Below are 20,808 nucleotides of genomic sequence, written 5' to 3' on the forward strand. Positions count from 1 at the left end.
GATGGCAAGATGAAAGCAGTTAAATGTTATAATTGCAATAATTTCGGGCACTTTGCAGCAAAATGCACAGAGCCACAGCGAAAGGAAAGATGTTCCAAATGCTCTAAGATTGGGCATAATGAAAAGGATTGCAAGGTGAAAACATCGTCAACGGTGGCTCAAGTGAATGAGTCGCATCACAAGGAGTATCCGCCAATAATGAAAACAGTTCTCATTGGAGGCCAACAGTTTGAAGCATTCATCGACACGGGCAGGGATAACACCCTAATGAAAGAAGCAGCAGTGCCAGATGGAGCAATACGGCAGCCGAGAGTCAAACGGCTGCAAGGCTTTGGAGGATCTGTGGTCGAATCGAAGGAGTGCATTCTTTCAGAGTTTGCATATGGCAAACTGAGACTCTTCACGCAAATTCAGGTGGTACCAAACGAAGTCCTACCATATGATGTCCTCGTGGGCAGAGATATCATCTGCCACGATCAGGAAATGCTGGTTGGCGAAGATTCAGGATCAACGTTGACAAAGGGCGATGATGACTACGATAATAGGTGACTTACTGAAGTACGGGATAATTGAAAGGAGCAAGTCAACGCATGCAGCATCAGCAATATTGGTGCCAAAGGCAAATGGAAAACGGAGGCTATGCGTGGACTATCGGGCTCTAAACGCAGTCACTATAAAGAAGCGATATCCGATGCCGATTGTAGAGGAGCAATTGGCAAAGCTATCCGGAAATGTATACTTCACGACGCTGGATATGACATCCGGTTATTACCAGGTTCCGATGGACGAGAAAAGCAAAAATTTGACGGCATTTATGGCACCAGATGGACTGTACGAATTTAATGTCATGCCCTTTGGTCTGGTGAACGCACCGATGGTCTTCCAAGAAGTCATTACTGAGATCATACGAGAGCTGAAACACCAACGGAATATTATCAATTATGTGGACGAAGTCATAATTGCATCCAAAACGGTCGAAGAAGGACACATTATATTAAAGGAGTTGGCGGGCTTAACGCTGCGCCCATCCAAATGTGCTTTTATGAAAACGAAGGTGACCTTTTTGGGTCATGTGATCACGGGCAACGGGATTCAGCCAGGCAATGAGAAGACTGACTGCATCAATGAATATCAAAGGCCATGTAACGAAACAGCAGTACGAAGATTCCTGGGAGTTACAGGATTCTTCAGAAAATTTGTCAAGGAGTACAGTATGATTGCGTATCCATTGAGCAAATTATTGAAAAAGGATGTGGACTTTATATGGGGAGAAGATCAGGAACAGGCATTTCAACGACTAAAGGATGCTTTAACATCGAAGCCGGTGTTGACCTTATACGACCCCACAAAATATCATGAAATACACACTGATGCTAGTAAGCTGGGAATAGCAGGAATTATGTTTCAAAGAGAAGAAGACGGAACGAAGCCTGTATTTTATTACAGCCGGCTATGCAGCGACGAAGAAAGCAGATACTCAAGCTACGCTCTAGAAATATGGCAATTACGGAGACACTGGTTAGATTCCGGATATATTTACTAGGATCTCAATTTCTGGTGGTGACAGATTGCAACGCGGTGGCGACGCTGAAGGAATCAACAGAGCTACAACCACCAATAGCAAGATGGTGGCTCAAACTACAAGAGTTTAATTTCACATGCAAACATCGACCAGGAGCGGACATGCCACACGTGGATGGCATGAGCAGACAACCAGTGCTGCCACACGGAGAAACTTCGCACACAGTAGCAGACAATGTATTAGCGATTGTGCCTACCGACGAAGATTGGGTGTATGCAATGCAAAGGCAAGACCCAATACTGGCGAAGATATTTGAAGTATTTAGGACTAAGGAGAAGAGTTCACAATGGAGCCAAGTAAAAGCAGACTACGTTGTTGAAGCGAGCAGACTTCTACGCAAAACGGCCAACGGCAACAAATTAGTTGTACCCCAAGCAATCCGTATAACAAAAGCAAACCACGATGACATAGGACACTACGGCACGGATAAGACAATTCAACGGATTCAACGGAACTTTTGGTTCCCACGCATGAGGAGATATGTGAAGTCGTACATATCTTCCTGCCCAGAGTGCTGCATTAACAAAGTAAAAGGAGGCAAACCTGAAGGGTCCCTGCACGTATCCGACACGTTACCTATACCATTCCGTACAATAAATATGGATCACATAGGCCCATTCCCAAAGAGCAAAAGTGGAAATCTTCACATTTTGGTTATTGTATGCGCATTCACCAAATACACATTTTTGGCAGCAACACGAACGACGAAGACAACACCAGTAATTAAAGCACTTCAGCAGTTGTTTGCAGTATTTGGTCAGCCGAGTCGCATAATTTCTGATCGCGGAACAGCCTTTACGTCGAAGGAATTTGAAAATTTTACAAAAGAGCAGGGTTTCAACATATCAAAACGGCAGTCAGAACACCCAGAGCTAACGGGCAAGCTGAAAGAATGAATAAAACTTTATTAAATGCTCTAAAGACCAGCACAGAAAAGACTAAAGAATGGGACCAACAGTTATTCAAGATACAGTGGGGCATTAATTCACACATAAATGCCACCACTAAATTTTCTCCAAACGATTTAGTCTAATACAGGCACTATCAGACGATTCCATTTCAGAATCGGATATTGAAATGAAAGGACAGCAAGCAGCAGCAAATATTACAAACGAGCAGAAGAAATGGAAAACTAGGTTCGACGCAAAACACGCACAACCAACAAAATACGAAGTTAACGATTTAGTCGTCATTACCTTCGTACCATCGGCTACAGGAGAGTCACATAAATTGGATGCTGCTTATAAAGGACCTTATATAGTAACAAAGGTCCTCAACAACGATCGGTATATGGTGGAAGATCTTCCAGACCACACTGTTACTCAGCGACGCTATTGTAACGTGATGTCAAGCGACCATATGAGGCCAATGTGTGCCTTAATTCCAAACCTGGATATAGATGAGCCGATATATGAATATAACAACGACGCAGGAATGTCAGGAGAGGCCGGATGTCAAGAGGAAGAGCATGAGAGAGGGGGAGTTGCTTGCGAGATGCCAGGGAGTGCGGACGTGTGCTCGCTGCGTGAACGATGAAGGCAGATGTATACTGAAGACATATAACTATTGTGATTAATAAAAGAAAAGAATAAACGTGAAGTTCAACCTGACAGAATGTTCCGAAAAACACATGATTAAAAACTTACCATAACTGACGTTTTTAATGTATGTAGGAAATATAACCTAAAGTTGCATCCAGAAAAATGTTAATTTTTCAAGCACGAAGTGACATTCCTAGGTCACAAATGCACAGACAAAGGAGTATTGCCAGATGACAAGAAATATAACGTCATCAAAAAATATCCTGTCCCTCATGATGCGGACAGTGCAAGACGATTTGTAGCATTCTGCAACTATTATCGTCGATTTATAAGGAACTTCGCCGACTATTCACGGCACATAACTAGATTATGTAAAAATAATGTCCCTTTTGAATGGTAAAGCAAATGCCAGAACGCATTCGAATACCTTAAAGAAAATCTTATGCACCCCACACTATTACAATATCCTGATTTTCGCAAAGAATTTTGCATTATAACGGATTCTAGTAAACAAGCTTGCGGAGCGGTTCTAACTCAGAACCGTAACGGGATTCAGCTCCCAATAGCTTATGCATCACGTTTATTTACAAAAGGAGAAAGCAATAAGAGTACAACGGAACAAGAACTAGCGGCAATTCATTGAGCAATTACCCATTTTAGACCATACATTTATGGCAAACATTTCACCATTAAAACGGACCACAGGCCATTAACGTACCTATTTTCTATGACTAATGCCAGTTCTAAATTAACTCGCATGCGGCAAGAGCTTGAAGAATACGACTTCACAGTAGAATACCTAAGGGGGAAGGATTATTTTGTAGCAGACGCACTCTCACGAATAAATATAAAGGAACTCAAAGACATGCAACATAAAGTCCTGAAAGTCACTACCAGGCAACAAAGTAGACAAGAAAACTGTACAGTAACAAATAAGGAACTATTGCCTAGGCAAAGTATCCAAAATGTATCTAAGCCCAACGTACACGAAGTCATAACAAATGATGAAGTACGAAAAGTAGTGACCTTGCGAATAACTGAATCTATTTGTTTACTAAAACGAGGAAATAAAGTTATTGCAAGAATTGATGTTGACGATTTATATACCTATGGAATTTTTAATTTAGGTCAGTTCTTCCAAAGGCTTGAAATGCAAGCCGGTATACTAAAAATCAGCCAACTCAAATTGGCACCGAGTGAAAAAATCTTTGAAACCATTTCAATAGATTATTTCAAAAATATGGGCAATATAAAATTGAAATCATTAAGAGTAGCGCTACTCCAGCCGGTAACCATTATAAAAACTGAAAAAGAGATACAATCGATACTGTCTACATATCATGACGATCCAATTCAAGGAGGTCATACAGGCATTACAAGAACGCTAGCGAAAATAAAAAGACACTATTATTGGAAAAATATGACTCGTCATATAAAAGAGTACATACGTAGATGTCATAAATGCCAAATGTCAAAAACAACGACACATACAAAGACCCCAATGACTCACACAGAAACCCCAACAAATGCTTTTGATATAGTGATAGCGGACACAGTTGGTCCACTACCGAAATCAGAATATGGCAACGAATACATCGTCACACTAATATGTGATTTGACGAAGTATCTAGTAACCATACCTGTTTGCGAACAAGAGCGCAAATACTGTCGGAAAAGCTATATTCGAAAATTTTATACTAAAGTACGGTCCAATGAAGACGTTCATTTCGGACATGGGTACCGAGTATAAAAACAATGTAATTCAAGATATGTGTAAATATATGAAAATTGAAAATCTTACATCCACTGCATATCACCACCAGACTTTAGGGACAATCGAACGAAGTCATAGAACATTCAATGAATACCTTCGTTCATACATCTCTGCAGATAAAACTGATTGGGACGTTTGGATACAATACTTTACATATTGTTTCACCATCCCCATCACCATCAGTCGTGTATAATTACTGTCCATATGAACTAGTCTTTGGAAGATTACCAAGGCTGTTCGCAAATTTTAATAAAACAGATAGAATAGAACCACTGTATAATATAGAAGATTACTCAAAGGAAATAAAATTTAGATTAGAAATAGCATATAAAAGAGCTAGACTTATGTTAGAAAAAGCTAAGTCTTATAGAAAACAACTTTATGATAAGAAAACTTCAGATTTTCAATTAAAAATAGGAGATAAAGTTATACTAAGGAACGAATCGGGTCATAAGTTAGATCCAGTATATTTAGGCCCTTATAATGTAGAAACCATAGAAGACAGAGATAACATAATAATTAGAGATACAAAACAAAAGAAACAAAAAGTACATAAGGATAGACTAAAAATATATAATCAATGAAACGTTTCATTTCACTTAAGAAAAGGTCTGATCAACCTCAAAACAAAAAAAATAATAATAAAAAAAAACCACAAAAAAAAAATTAATTATTTTTCTTCTAAGAAAGTTAAACATAAATCCTAAAATATCGTAATTCAATATAAATTTTTTGTATTATTCTGTCATTAAACAAAAATGCTTTGATTGTCTCAAACATTGCTAATAATGAATAAGAAAAATCAATATAAAAAAAAAAAAATTTCCTTTCTAAACACAATATTAATATTGAGAACTAAATGACTACATATATTACGTCATTTCTTTAAAAAGGGAGGTGTAGCATATTGGACTAATCTACCCTAAAAATACAATAAATGATTGGGTATAACTTAGCGTCAATACATTATGACACTTTGTCATAATAAATATAAATATACAAATATACAAAAAGACCACCAAAAACTACGTAAGCACTCCAGCGCCCCAGTAATACGATCTAACGCTTATATATATTTGTATAAATGTAAATAAGAATACATAAATATAAGCAATGTATGTGCGGGTTAGCTGAACCCAACTTCAGCACACTTTGATTATTCAAATAAAGAACCTCGAACAGAGCAGAAGCTAAGCTCTTCTTTTTTTAAACATTAAAATAGCACCCTTCACAATAGCACCCTTCACAGTTTTAGTATGTTTTGTTGTCTTTGCTTTTTGGCATTTTAAACATGTTTTAACATATTTATTTATTGCCTTTGTCATTTGTGGCCAATAGTTTTTTATTTTCTTCAGGGTTCTAGAAATTCCTGAATGGCCTCCTTCTGACGGATCATCATGATATTTAGACAGTATTGCTTTGATTTGAACCTTATCATTTTTATTTATCTTAGTCACCTTGTTTAATAGCGGTATTTTTAAATTTTTTAGTATTTTATTACCCTTTTCTTTAAAATTCTTTATAGTGACAAATTCGAAGATTTGTTCACTTGGTGAGAATTGTGTTTGAATGTTGCTATTTATTCATGCTTCTTCATTAAGCCTTTGAAAGAATTGATCTAAATCGATTATTTCATTAGAATAAAAATTAGTCATATCAAAACGTGTTATAATGTGTTTTCCTCTTTTTAACAAGCACTTATGTTATTGATTACCTGATAGATATTGGGCATTTTTATATTTTCTCTCTTATTTGGTTCATGCAATTTTTCACATGCGCAGGTATTTTTCTGTCTTGTTGTAGATCTTGTTTTTTTGTAAGGAAATTCACACGAGGGCGAACATTTTCGGAGAATCTAGAGTTTGGCCGTTTCGATTGGGAAAAACACACAGAATTACGAATTATCTGCTAGAATAATTTGATTTAAAATCCGGAAAAATCATGCCAAACTCCCAAATAGTCCGTATTCGTCCGTATTCCGCCCTCACAGCGATGCTGTATTTTTTTGTATTTCTTAAGCATTTGCAGATCTTAAGCTACATTTGAGTCGGAATGGCCGGCATCTGTCCTGTCCAAGCTTTTCACCATTTGTATACTGGTTTCGCTTGCAACCGGAGCCCGGATAAAAACTACCCGTGACAATCGGGAAAACGGCCTCAAATGCCGGCTCATCGGTCCCAAATGAACTGTGAAGCATTCTGCCCTCAATTCGTATGTTAATGTCTCAAATGTTCGCGCTTTTTGCCTGCCTGTCTGCTGCTCTCGCCTGGATTATCGTTTCATTTCAAATGGTTTTGCTTTGCTGGTTGCGTTTTATAATATTTGTTTCTCTTTGTTGTTTCTGGTTTTTGTTTGTTTGTATTACTGAATAATATTTGCATAGTCAAAAAGAAAACATTTGCTTAGTTGTTTGGTTAGTTGTCGCCGCCCTCATGTGGTTCAGCTTCGTCGCCTTGGGTGTCGGACGTCCAGAGAGTCAGGTTGTCCCTCAACAGCTGCATGATGAGTGTCGAGTACTTGTAGGAGTCCTCGTTCAGTGTGTCCAGCTCGGCTATCGCATCATCGAACGCCTGTTTGGCAAGCTTTGTCTGGTGAGTTCAAAATCTCATAGTAGAAGACTGAGAAGTTAAGGGCCACCCCAAACGGATGGGATGTGTGGGCTGCATTTTGGTTTTTGCAATATCGAACGCCTCCTGATAGGCATTTTTTGAGTCCTAAACGGCGGTGTTGCGTGCATCTCCTGTGGCAACCACGATGACCTGCGGGCACCGACCACATTTTTGTAGGCAACGGAGAGCAGATTTCTTTCCTCATTTGAGAGCTCAAGGCCAGTCTCTGAGACGGATTTCATGGCCTGGGCCATATCATCGTAACGTTCTGACTGCTCGGCCAGTTTATCCTTCTGGACCAGGTCTTCCTTATCGACTGCCGACATTTTGTTTGATTTTTTTTTTATTTTGTTTGATTTTTTTTTTTATATATTTTTTTTTTTAGTTTTAGTTTTTTTTTTAATAAAATATTTCCATAAAACTAGAATAAAAATCAGTTATAAAGAAATGCCTAAATAGACTTAAGGATCTATTCAAAGAACACTTCTGCACTAAGAAAAGTGTTATTTACTTGCCTGATGAAATCGACTTTAAAATATTTCAAAATGCATATATTCTAATCATAAGTCCCGACAGTTTCACTAAAACTATGAAAACCAGTAGTAAACTAAAAGACATTTAAAAATACGCACAATTCGAGGAAATCACCCTGGTATACCTGGTATAGAAAAACTCACACTTCAGTTCAAAGAACTTGACTATTACCCTGATTATCAAAAACGTATCCAAAACATCACAAACGAATGTGAAATCTGTAATATCGATAAAACTAAACATAGAAACACAAAATTTACCCTTGAAACAATCTTCATTTTAGCAAGAACCTCTGCCTATAACACTCAACAAAATAAAGTAAACAAAATTGACAAACTCAATGAAAATAGACACGACTTTAACATAGACACGAACTTCAAAGAGTCCCCTTTAGTTAAAACAAAAACGACTAACCCATTCAAAAAGACGGGAAATTTAAGACAAATAGATGATAAACATTTCGAAGAAAAAAATAGAGGTAGAAAGATAATACACTATAAGTATAAGAAAAAGAAAATTAATAAAAGTAAATATAATAACGATAATTCCAGGCCTACTCCCGAGCATGATACTCTATCGACAATTAACGCACAATACCTAAACGGCTAATTCAAACCGTATAAATAGATTTACCGACAAACCACGAATATCATTACTTATCTATTAACTTAAATAAAACAGAAAATACTTATGAAGAACTTAATAATATTAAAACTTCATCTTGGCTTAATTCTGATACGAACGAAATTCTGATAATATCCCACTGTAGCATATTGGACTAATCTACCCTAAAAATACAATAAATGATTGGGTATAACTTAGCGTCAATACATTGTGACACTTTGTCATAATAAATATAAATATACATATATCCAGCGCCCCAGTAATACGATCTAACGCTTATACATAAGCCGATCGCGGAGCGTGGGAATGCTGAGCATGCCCTTTGCAGCTCAAGTGGTCAATGCCTTCTGCATACATATGTATGATATATGTATAAATATAAGTAAGAATACATAGATATAAGCAATGTATGTGCGGGTTAGCTGAACCCAACTTCAGCACACTTTGATTATTCAAATAAAGAACCTCGAACAGAGCAGAAGCTAAGCTCTTCTTTTATTAAACATACAAAATAGCACCCCTGCAAATAGCACCATTCCATATGGCGACCGTGACAGGACATTTGCAGGACGATTGCAGGACAATTGAAGGACACAGTGTTTAAAGTGTTAATAATTACAGTCGACTGATTCGACTATAAACTAAATAAATTGATAAATAAACATGACAACATAAAACATAATAATTGATGGCGGAAGAGCCACAATTCTCAAACGCACAGCCCACGACACAAAGGGACTTGCCAACGTTGGAAGAAGCTCTGCAGCAAAATCCTGCAGATGGACCACGCCCACTCACAATAGCTGAGTACCGGGCAAGGCAGGAAAGGAAAAAACCAAGGGAGCACAAACGCTCCGGAAAAAAAACTAAACAATTTAAACTACTTAAACAACGCCGACTGGTCAAGGAGATGACCCAACTGGCTAAGGACGAGGCATCCCGACCACGCTACAAAGAGCGTCTTGAGGACATCGAAAGCAAGATTTCGCAAGGTGCGAAACAACGCAAACGGGCTGCATAAATAAATGCCAATGCCCCAATTTGCCTTAATTTTAATTTCTAAACCCAAGCCGATGCGGGAAACCGCTGCTTGAAAACACTAATATCTGTTAGGCTTTTTACTAACAATGCTGTTGGAGAATTTTTTTTTATATTGTAAACAAATATGTGAGCCAAAGTATATATATATTCAGCTGCAAAAAAAAAAAATTTTTTTTTTAATGACAGAATATAACATTTCTTATCTTCATTAAACGTAAACATTTTTATTTTTGATTTTCTAGAAGAATAAATTAATATCATAATAATGAGAAAAAACTCATAAATAGAAAAAAAAACGTTTCACTGAAAATAACCAAAAAAAAAATGGGATGGTTTAGCGATTCTAGTGAGGCAAAGGACAATACTGCCAACGTAGTTAATAACGTAAAAATTATAGATCACACAGACGATATAAATGCATTGTGGATCTTATTGCTGATCATTACAATAGTACTACTTCTACAATTTCTGCTTACAATTTATGTTAAGCATAACAAGATCATCAAAAGACGTTATATAAATAGGGCAAATCGTTTAGACCAGATTTAAAAAAATAATATATAAGCGACCGAATTGAATTTAAATTTGAACCAAAAACAATTTCTGAAATGGCACAGACAGTGATAGAATTTATCAGGCTAGCCACATCTCTGATACCAGAGTTTGATGGTAAACCAGAAAATCTACAAAGTTTTTCGGATGCTCTAGGTCTACTAGATAGCTTAAAGAGCACACATGAAACGACAGCAATAAGCCTAATAAAAACTAAACTTAAAGGCCATGTAAGAAACCTTATAAGTAATGAGCAGACGATTGCTGCAATCATTACCCAACTGTTAAGTGCAGTAAAAGGAGAATCGGTAGAAGTGATATCTGCCAAGCATCTGAATCTACAACAGAGAAATAAAACGGCTAACCAATACACCCAAGAGGTGGAGAAACTGACAAAGGACCTTGAAGGTGCCTATATCAGTAAAGGTCTCAGCCAATCCTTAGCGAATAAATACAGCACTACAACAGCTGTAAAAGCAATGACACAGAATTGCTCCATTGATAAGGTAAAACTTATCATGCAAGCAGGCACATTCACAAACATGAATGATGCCATATCCAAATTTGTAAACAGTTGCACAGAGATAACAGGTCAAAGTAACACTGTACTCTATTATCGACGAGGTGCAAATAATTATATTAGAGGCGCCCGGGGTTATAATCGTGGAAGAAATAACTACCACAACAATTACAACCGAGGCAGCAATAACAACAATAATAATAACTATAATAACCGTGGAGGTAGGCGAGGCCAAAACCAAGGGAGAGGCCGCGGAAACTACAACCGTGGTAATAATAATAATAGCAGTGTGAGAATCGCGCAAAATACGTCGGAAAACTAACAGAACCCTTTAGGAAACAACCAATAAATGTAAAAGTTCATTCCATCAATTATAGTCTTAATATATTCGTAACCTTCTATAATCATTCAACTGAAAATAAACTAACATTTCTCATAGATACTGGTGCAGATATCTCACTTTTGAAAGAAAATTATGATAACTTCATAATTCAAAATGAAAAAATAATAAACATCGAAGGCATAGGCCAAGGTGTGATAAAGTCTCAAGGAACAACCTTAATAGAACTCCAATCAACAAAATATATTATTCCACATGAATTTCATTTGGTAAACCCAAATTTTGCAATACCATGTGATGGAATAATAGGCATTGATTTTATAAAGAAATTCAATTGTCAACTAGATTTCAAACCAAGTGAAGACTGGTTTATAATTAGACCCCAAAATTTAAATTATCCAATATATGTTCCGATAACATATAGCACTGGCAACAATACAGTTCTATTGCCAGCCAGATCACAAGTTATTCGGAAAATAGACATTAATGTTGTAAATGATTTCATATTTGTTCCTAATCAAGAAATACACAATGGGATTTATGTTGCAAATACAATAGCAGCATCCAAACATGTATACGTTCGATTTCTACCATAAATACAACTAATTTCGACCAAGTGGTCAAAGTAAATAAAATACAATATGAAAATCTAAAAGATTATGACATTCATAATACCGACACTGGAAATAGAAACGAACAAATACTTTCAAAACTAAAGAAAAATTTTCCAGACCAATTTAAAAATCAATTAACAGAATTATGCACACAGTATAGTGATGTGTTCGGACTGGAAACCGAACCAATATCAACAAATAATATTTATAAACAAACATTAAGACTTAAAGATGATGAACCCATTTATATAAAAAACTATAGAAGCCCGCATAGCCAAATTGAGGAAATTCAAAAACAAGTAGGGAAATTAATAAGCGTCAAAATCGTCGAACCGTCTGTATCTGAGTATAACAGCCCACTCTTGCTAGTTCCAAAAAAATCATTACCAAATTCACAAGAGAAAAAATGGCGATTAGTAATTGAATATCGTCAAATAAACAAAAAACTTCTTTCTGACAAATTTCCACTCCCTAGAATTGATGACATTTTAGATCAACTAGGTCAGCTAAATACTTTTCATGCCTTGACTTGATGTCAGGTTTCCACCAAATAGAACTTGAGGAAAACTCTAGGAATATAACATCTTTTTCAACGAGCAATGGCTCATATCGCTTCACGCGATTACCATTTGGTCTTAAAATAGCACCATATTCATTTCAGAGGATGATGACTATATCATTATCGGGATTAGAACCCTCTCAGGCATTCCTTTACATGGATGACTTAATGGTGATAGGATGTTCCGAAAAACACATGATTAAAAACTTAACTGACGTTTTTAATGTATGTAGGAAATATAACCTAAAGTTGCATCCAGAAAAATGTTCATTTTTCATGCACGAAGTGACATTCCTAGGTCACAAATGCACAGACAAAGGAGTATTGCCAGATGACAAGAAATATGACGTCATCAAAAATTATCCTGTCCCTCATGATGCGGACAGTGCAAGACGATTTGTAGCATTCTGCAACTATTATCGTCGATTTATAAGGAACTTCGCCGACTATTCACGGCACATAACTAGATTATGTAAAAAGAATGTCCCTTTTGAATGGTCAAGCGAATGCCAGAACGCATTCGAATACCTTAAAGAAAATCTTATGCACCCCACACTATTACAATATCCTGATTTTCGCAAAGAATTTTGCATTATAACGGATGCTAGTAAACAAGCTTGCGGAGCGGTTCTAACTCAGAACCGTAACGGGATTCAGCTCCCAATAGCTTATGCATCACGTTCATTTACAAAAGGAGAAAGCAATAAGAGTACAACGGAACAAGAGCTAGCGGCAATTCATTGGGCAATTACCCATTTTAGACCATACATTTATGGCAAACATTTCACCATTAAAACGGACCACAGACCATTAACGTACCTATTTTCTATGACTAATCCCAGTTCAAAATTAACTCGCATGCGGCTAGAGCTTGAAGAATACGACTTCACAGTAGAATACCTAAGGGGGAAAGATAATTTTGTAGCAGACGCACTCTCACGTATAAATATAAAGGAACTCAAAGACATGCAACATAAAGTCCTGAAAGTCACTACCAGGCAACAAAGTAGACATGAAAACTGTACAGTAACAAATAAGGAACTATTGCCTAGGCAAAGTATCCAAAATGTATCTAAGCCCAACGTACACGAAGTCATAACAAATGATGAAGTACGAAAAGTAGTGACCTTGCGAATAACTGAATCTATTTGTTTACTAAAACGAGGAAATAAAGTTATTGCAAGAATTGATGTTGACGATTTATATACCAATGGAATTTTTGATTTAGGTCAGTTCTTCCAAAGGCTTGAAATGCAAGCCGGTATACTAAAAATCAGCCAACTCAAATTGGCACCGAGTGAAAAAATCTTTGAAACCATTTCAATAGATAATTTCAAAAATATGGGCAATATAAAATTGAAATCATTAAGAGTAGCGCTACTCCAGCCGGTGACCATTATAAAAACTGAAAAAGAGATACAATCGATACTGTCTACATATCATGACGATCCAATTCAAGGAGGTCATACAGGCATTACAAGAACGCTAGCGAAAATAAAAAGACACTATTATTGGAAAAATATGACTCGTCATATAAAAGAGTACATACGTAGATGTCATAAATGCCAAATGTCAAAAACAACGACACATACAAAGACCCCAATGACTCACACAGAAACCCCAACAAATGCTTTTGATATAGTGATAGTGGACACAGTTAGTCCACTACCGAAATCAGAATATGGCAACGAATACATCGTCACACTAATATGTGATTTGACGAAGTATCTAGTAACCATACCTGTTGCGAATAAGAGCGCAAATACTGTCGCAAAAGCTATATTCGAAAATTTTATACTAAAGTACGGTCCAATGAAGACGTTCATTTCGGACATGGGTACCGAGTATAAAAACAATGTAATTCAAGATATGTGTAAATATATGAAGATTGAAAATCTTACATCCACTGCATATCACCACCAGACTTTAGGGACAATCGAACGAAGTCATAGAACATTCAATGAACACATTCGTTCATACATCTCTGCAGATAAAACTGATTGGGACGTTTGGATACAATACTTTACATATTGTTTCAACACAACACCATCAGTCATGCATAATTACTGTCCATATGAACTAGTCTTTGGAAGATTACCAAGGCAGTTCGCAAATTTTAATAAAACAGATAGAATAGAACCACTGTATAATATAGAAGATTACTCAAAGGAAATCAAATTTAGATTAGAAATAGCATATAAAAGAGCTAGACTTATGTTAGAAAAAGCTAAGTCTTATAGAAAACAACTTTATGATAAGAAAACTTCAGATTTTCAATTAAAAATAGGAGATAAAGTTATACTAAGGAACGAATCGGGTCATAAGTTAGATCCAGTATATCTAGGCCCTTATACTGTAGAAACCATAGAAGACAGAGATAACATAGTAATTAGAGATACAAAACAAAAGAAGCAAAAAGTACATAAGGATAGACTAAAAATATATAATCAATGAAACGTTTCATTTCACTTAAGAAAAGGTCTGATCAACCTCAAAACAAAAAAAAAAAAATAAATAAAAAAAAAAAAAAGAAAAAAAATTTAATTATTTTTCCTTCTAAGAAAGTTAAACATAAATCCAAAAATATCGTAATTCAACATACATTTTTTGTATTATTCTGTCATTATACAAAAATGCTTTGAGACAAAACATTGCTAATTAACAGAATTATGCACACAGTATAGTGATGTGTTCGGACTGGAAACCGAACCAATATCAACAAATAATATTTATAAACAAACATTAAGACTTAAAGATGATGAACCCATTTATATAAAAAACTATAGAAGCCCGCATAGCCAAATTGAGGAAATTCAAAAACAAGTAGGGAAATTAATAAGCGTCAAAATCGTCGAACCGTCTGTATCTGAGTATAACAGCCCACTCTTGCTAGTTCCTAAAAAATCATTACCAAATTCACAAGAGAAAAAATGGCGATTAGTAATTGACTATCGTCAAATAAACAAAAAACTTCTTTCTGACAAATTTCCACTCCCTAGAATTGATGACATTTTAGATCAACTAGGTCGAGCTAAATACTTTTCATGCCTTGACTTGATGTCAGGTTTCCACCAAATAGAACTTGAGGAAAACTCTAGGAATATAACATCTTTTTCAACGAGCAATGGCTCAAATCGCTTCACGCGATTACCATTTGGTCTTAAAATAGCACCAAATTCATTTCGGAGGATGATGACTATATCATTCTCGGGATTAGAACCCTCTCAGGCATTCCTTTACATGGATGACTTAATGGTGATAGGATGTTCCGAAAAACACATGATTAAAAACTTAACTGACGTTTTTAATGTATGTAGGAAATATAACCTAAAGTTGCATCCAGAAAAATGTTCATTTTTCATGCACGAAGTGACATTCCTAGGTCACAAATGCACAGACAAAGGAGTATTGCCAGATGACAAGAAATATGACGTCATCAAAAATTATCCTGTCCCTCATGATGCGGACAGTGCAAGACGATTTGTAGCATTCTGCAACTATTATCGTCGATTTATAAGGAACTTCGCCGACTATTCACGGCACATAACTAGATTATGTAAAAAGAATGTCCCTTTTGAATGGTCAAGCGAATGCCAGAACGCATTCGAATACCTTAAAGAAAATCTTATGCACCCCACACTATTACAATATCCTGATTTTCGCAAAGAATTTTGCATTATAACGGATGCTAGTAAACAAGCTTGCGGAGCGGTTCTAACTCAGAACCGTAACGGGATTCAGCTCCCAATAGCTTATGAATCACGTTCATTTACAAAGGGAGAAAGCAATAAGAGTACAACGGAACAAGAGCTAGCGGCAATTCATTGGGCAATTACCCATTTTAGACCATACATTTATGGCAAACATTTCACCATTAAAACGGACCACAGACCATTAACGTACCTATTTTCTATGACTAATCCCAGTTCAAAATTAACTCGCATGCGGCTAGAGCTTGAAGAATACGACTTCACAGTAGAATACCTAAGGGGGAAAGATAATTTTGTAGCAGACGCACTCTCACGTATAAATATAAAGGAACTCAAAGACATGCAACATAAAGTCCTGAAAGTCACTACCAGGCAACAAAGTAGACAAGAAAACTGTACAGTAACAAATAAGGAACTATTGCCTAGGCAAAGTATCCAAAATGTATCTAAGCCCAACGTACACGAAGTCATAACAAATGATGAAGTACGAAAAGTAGTGACCTTGCGAATAACTGAATCTATTTGTTTACTAAAACGAGGAAATAAAGTTATTGCAAGAATTGATGTTGACGATTTATATACCAATGGAATTTTTGATTTAGGTCAGTTCTTCCAAAGGCTTGAAATGCAAGCCGGTATGATAAAAATCAGCCAACTCAAATTGGCACCGAGTGAAAAAATCTTTGAAACCATTTCAATAGATAATTTTAAAAATATGGGCAATATAAAATTGAAATCATTAAGAGTAGCGCTACTCCAGCCGGTGACCATTATAAAAACTGAAAAAGAGATACAATCGATACTGTCTACATATCATGACGATCCAATTCAAGGAGGTCATACAGGCATTACAAGAACGCTAGCGAAAATAAAAAGACACTATTATTGGAAAAATATGACTCGTCATATAAAAGAGTACATACGTAGATGTCATAAATGCCAAATGTCAAAAACAACGACACATACAAAGACCCCAATGACTCACACAGAAACCCCAACAAATGCTTTTGATATAGTGATAGCGGACACAGTTGGTCCACTACCGAAATCAGAATATGGCAACGAATACATCGTCACACTAATATGTGATTTGACGAAGTATCTAGTAACCATACCTGTTGCGAATAAGAGCGCAAATACTGTCGCAAAAGCTATATTTGAAAATTTTATACTAAAGTACGGTCGAATGAAGACGTTCATTTCGGACATGGGTACCGAGTATAACAACAATGTAATTCAAGATATGTGTAAATATATGAAGATTGAAAATCTTACATCCACTGCATATCACCACCAGACTTTAGGGACAATCGAACGAAGTCATAGAACATTCAATGAATACATTCGTTCATACATCTCTGCAGATAAAACTGATTGGGACGTTTGGATACAATACTTTACATATTGTTTCAACACAACACCATCAGTCATGCATAATTACTGTCCATATGAACTAGTCTTTGGAAGATTACCAAGGCAGTTCGCAAATTTTAATAAAACAGATAGAATAGAACCACTGTATAATATAGAAGATTACTCAAAGGAAATAAAATTTAGATTAGAAATAGCATATAAAAGAGCTAGACTTTTGTTAGAAAAAGCTAAGTCTTATAGAAAACAACTTTATGATAAGAAAACTTCAGATTTTCAATTAAAAATAGGAGATAAAGTTATACTAAGGAACGAATCGGGTCATAAGTTAGATCCAGTATATCTAGGCCCTTATACTGTAGAAACCATAGAAGACAGAGATAACATAGTAATTAGAGATACAAAACAAAAGAAGCAAACAGTACATAAGGATAGACTAAAAATATATAATCAATGAAACGTTTCATTTCACTTAAGAAAAGGTCTGATCAACCTCATAACAAAAAAAAAAATAAATAAAAAAAAAAAAAAATAAAAAAAATTTAATTATTTTTCCTTCTAAGAAAGTTAAACATAAATCCAAAAATATCGTAATTCAACATACATTTTTTGTATTATTCTGTCATTATACAAAAATGCTTTGAGACAAAACATTGCTAATAATTAAAAAGAAAAATCAATATCATTTAAAAAAAAAATTTTTCCTTTCTAAACACAATATTAATATTGATAACTAAATGACTACATATATTACGTAATTTCTTTAAAAAGGGAGGTGTAGCATATTGGACTAATCTACCCTAAAAATACAATAAATGATTGGGTATAACTTAGCGTCAATACATTATGACACTTTGTCATAATAAATATAAATATACAGATATACAAAAAGACCACCAAAAACTACGTAAGCACTCCAGCGCCCCAGTAATACGATCTAACGCTTATACATAAGCCGATCGCGGAGCGTGGGAATGCTGAGCATGCACTTTGCAGCTCAAGTGGTCAATGCCTTCTGCATACATATGTATATGTATAAATATAAGTAAGAATACATAGATATAAGCAATGTATGTGCGGGTTAGCTGAACCCAACTTCAGCACACTTTGATTATTCAAATAAAGAACCTCGAACAGAGCAGAAGCTAAGCTCTTCTTTTATTAAACATACAAAATAGCACCCCTGCAAATAGCACCATTCCCTCCCATTCCAAGAGAAATAACCAAAACACCTGTTTTTAAAACAATACCCTACCCAGACAGAAAAAGTAACATATAATACCGAAACAATACATGACAAATATTTTTCACACAATAATCAATCATACACGGAAAGTTCTCAAAGTTTAGTTGTAAATAAATGTATAACTGGTATACTAAACCAGGTCCCAACACAATGTAGATACGGTAAAACACATTCTGATTTTGAAATAAAATATGTAGAATCTAATATAATCACAACTTGGAACCTTCCCAAGACTATCCTAAACCAATACTGTATCAATAGAGAAACTATAAAAGAAGGCAAGAAAACATGATAAAAGCATTTAATTGTTCTGTCCAATTAGAAGAAATATTAATTACCAACACAATGTTAGACTATACTCAAACTATTTATGTAAACAATAATGTAACAAAACTTAAACCAATCGAATACATTCAGGCAAAAGAAATAATCAAACAACACAATCAGACGAATAATATGTTTCAAATAATAACACTTACAACATTAATCATAATAGTTATTAGTGTAATATGGTACGTTATCTATAAATATAACCCTATACCCCTGTTCACGCCAGAAGGGCGCAAACAGTTGAGCGGCTGTGTAAGCGGCCAATGCTTGTACTCAAAGCTCCTCCACGGCTCGCAAGCACCGCTACTCGCGCTCTCCTTCTCTCCTCTCGCTCTCCTCCCTACCCGCAAGGTATTCACCTCTCCGCGGTCCCGCGGTATTTCCAATGTTAGTTTTAAAGTAGTCTTAATTTACAAGTGCGTGAATAAAGTGCGAAATTTGAAGTCGATCCCGGGCGTTTAATTTCTGGAGGAATCAGCCGCAGCAGCCGCAACAACAATCATTTCCGCCCACTCCACTTCATGGTCCTTCGAGCCGGATACTTCCTGATCCTGCAAGCGCTCCTTACGAAAACAAGTGGCGAAGCAAAAGCCATCGTGGCGAAATCTCCTCTCACGAATGATGGTTTTGCTTCCTTTTTTTTTTCAATATCGCAAGAATCTGGTCATGCTTTAAAAGATCTGCAATCCACGATTCAGGGGTGTTTAACAGCACTAGCGCATTCCCAGGTATCCACAGAAAACTGGGATTGTCTCTTGGTTTTCCTTTGCGCGAGCAAACTGCCCAAGCAGACCCTGTCCTTATGGGAACAGTCGCTAACTACCAAATCCGAGATCCCAGCTTGGGAAGAAATCAATGCCTTCCTGAGCGAAAGGTATCGGACATTGGAAGCCATCGAAGATATGAAACCGACTCAGGCAGTTCCAAAAAGGCTTCAATCCTTCGAGACAAAGGTCAGCACTAAACAGAAAGGGTGAGACTAATGTTATAAGGAGAACCATCCGGTAAGATTGTGCCCGCGGCTATATAAAAAAGAAGCAGCTATGTCTGAATTGTTTTGCCAGAGGTCACCAGCTACGTGACTGCACAAGCACACACAGCTGCTTTACATGTAAGGGCGGCACCATACGCTGCTGCATCGCAGCCCCCCAAATTCCGAAAATGCGAGTTCCTCAACCTCGCCCCCTACACAGTAACCTCCGAGACCCTCTAGCAGAAATGCATCGGCAAGCACCTCAGCGGTGCAAACTTTTTTCGCGTCCGGCACTTCAGCCGTCCTACTGAGCACAGCGATGATTGACGTGTGCCATTTGGGGACGAACTACTGAGCCCGAGCCATAATCGTCTCGGGATCCGAGGCGACGTTCATTTCAGAACGCCTGTTCAACCTCATCAAGTTGCCATTCCGCATCACCCAGACCCACATCTCCGGGTTAAATCATTCGGTCTCCGTGAAATCCTCGAAGCTATGTCACTTCGGGATTCGCGCTCCTACTAAGCCAGGTCTACAGTTAGACACTGAAGCGTACGTCCTTCCGGAGCTCTCAGGCAAACTGCCCTCCTATCCGATCCCTCGGAATTCTTTGAAGGACCTGCCCGCACTCCGCTGGGCAGATCCTACCTTTTTTGAGAGCTCTCAAATTGATGTACTGATCGGGGCTGACATTCTACCATCCATAATGATGGATGGCACCCGACAAAATATTTGCGGCTCGCTCCTGGGCCAAGAAACTATTTTCGGGTGCGTGCTAACGGGGCCGATTTCCAAGGGTAAGCCAAAACGGGTCGCATCCTTCACGACCCAGGTGCACCAAATAGGCGACCCTGATTCGCTCGACACGCTTCTCAGCAAGTTCTGGGA

General features: G+C 36.8%; 1 pseudogene; it reads right to left on the reverse strand.

Moving 5' to 3' along the window:
• Positions 1-7,296: 7,296 nt before the first annotated feature.
• Positions 7,297-7,845, reverse strand: LOC117150133 (annotated as a pseudogene).
• Between the last annotated feature and the right edge of the window lie 12,963 nt (positions 7,846-20,808).

Source organism: Drosophila mauritiana, unplaced genomic scaffold (assembly GCF_004382145.1).
Source record: "Drosophila mauritiana strain mau12 unplaced genomic scaffold, ASM438214v1 Y_33, whole genome shotgun sequence".
Taxonomy (NCBI): Eukaryota; Metazoa; Arthropoda; class Insecta; order Diptera; family Drosophilidae; genus Drosophila; species Drosophila mauritiana.